Raw genomic sequence first — 2,223 nt, forward strand, 5'->3', positions numbered from 1 at the left:
AGAAAACCTTGTGTGGTTTGTCCTGCTCCTGCGGCGCTGTGTTCCACCCCAGCTCAGCTGCTCCAACGACGGAAGGGTTCACCACAGCAGGGATCCGCTCTCCAGACTGTCTTTCGCCGCCTCAGATCTTCTTCCCCGCCGCCGGCAGCCACGGCAACTGCATTACCATCATCAACTGAGCAGATGACCTTGAGGACTACACGGGTCCGCAAGAGAGGTCGCACTCTTCTGTGTCTGCTTACGTTATGCGTCGCTTAATATGATGACATGCTACATTATCGTCGTGTTCACCTATTAGACTCCGAGTCAGGTCCAAACTAATGTTGAAACTTGAGTTTTTAAATGGTTGTGGGGTACATATTGGGGCAGCAATCAGTACTATCTGTCTACTATCTGGTTAATCTCCGGTGTCTACTATGAGTTTCATGTTGGGTGCAAACAAACATTAAAGGAGCCATTATCTGTATTTTTTAACTAAAGCTATTATCTGCCTGCTATCATTGGTTTTGGGTCTATCCACAGTTTGCTACCATCACTCTGGATTTGTGCATGCACTCCTTACATAATCTCACTATGTTTTATTCCTATGCATGCCAGTTATTGTACACAATGGAACTGATCATGTAGAGCAAAAGAGACGAGCCTTGCGTGGCAATAAAATTTCATGCAGACGTCGTTCCATGGTGGGCGCAAAGGCAGCCCCCCTCCACCCATTTCGGATCGTAATCAAGAGGAAGATAACTGTTCTGAGGGGGATTCAGAAGGAGAAGACCACTCCTATTTACCCCATGAGGTCTTCGCTCTAACTTGGCATGCTGATGTTGGTAATATCATGCATATGGTGCCTTGCATTGCTTACTGTATACATTAAAGATGTCATCTGCTTAGTTTAGACATGCTTTGTGTCAATGCCATCTGTTTAGTTTCTTTATCGTATATGTGAATCATGCAATGCCATCTTGTCTAGCCAGGCATCATATATGTGAATTTTGCAATGCCACCCTGGTTAGCCAGTCATCTTATATGTGAATTATATCATGCCATCATTTTTTATTACGTGTTAAATTTGTCAACAATTTTAGTACATTCAATTACTCTTCCTGTGCATCAGCCATTCGGCACGGTCATGGAAAAATCTGGAGTGGAAACAAGGTCTTCAGAGCAGACAATGCTATCTGACGAAGCGCATGTCTTGCTGGTTACCGATAGCTCCTCAGAGGAGGATTCAGAGACAGATGACCAGTCATATTCCCCCCCCCGAGGTGCATGCCCTAACTTGGCAGGGTTATGTTGCTCATATCGTGCGTATGGTATCTTGCATTGCTATGTCATTTGCTTAGTTTAGACATGCTTTGTGTGAATGCCACCTGTTTAGTGTCTAATTACCATATATGTGAATTATGCAATGCCATCTTGTTGCAAGACATTATATATGTGAATTATGCAATGTTATCTTGTTGCAAGGCATTATGTATGTGAATTATGCAATGCCATGCTGTTTAGGCAAGCGTCATATATGTGAATTATATCATGCCGTCCTTTTTTTGTATTTCTCATTGCTTTTGTCGACAATGTTTGTATATTCAACTGCTCTTCCTGTGCATCAGCCATTTGAATTGGTGATGGAGAAATCTGGAGTGAAAACAAGGTCTTCAGAGCAGACAATGCTACCTGCTGAAGCAGATATCTTGCTGGTTACAGATAGCTCTTCAGAGGAGGATTCAGAGGCAGATGACCAGTCCTATTATCCCCCTGAGGTGTATGCTCAAACTTGGCAGGGTTATATTACTCATATAATGCATATGTTGTATTGCAATGCTTAGTTTTTACATCATATACACAATATTGAATGCCATCTCCTTAGTTGACACATCATATATGCGATTGCCCTCTGCTCACTTCCTTAGTATATAAATCATATATTTGAATTATGTCATGCCATGATGTTTACATAGACAGCATGTATCTGAATTATGGCATGCCAACCCATTTTCTAAAGACATAATATAGTTATATCATCTCATCCTGTTTACATAGTCATCATATTTTAAATTATGTCATTCTATCCGTGAATTATATCATGCCATCATGTTTCCATCGACGGCATGTTTGTGATTTATGGCATGCCAACCACTTTAATAGACACATCGTATAGTTATATCATGTCATCCTGTTTACATAGTCATCATATTTTGAAGTATGTCATTCTATCCTGTTTAGTTA

This window comes from Triticum aestivum, chromosome 7D (genome assembly GCF_018294505.1).
Source record: "Triticum aestivum cultivar Chinese Spring chromosome 7D, IWGSC CS RefSeq v2.1, whole genome shotgun sequence".
Taxonomy (NCBI): Eukaryota; Viridiplantae; Streptophyta; class Magnoliopsida; order Poales; family Poaceae; genus Triticum; species Triticum aestivum.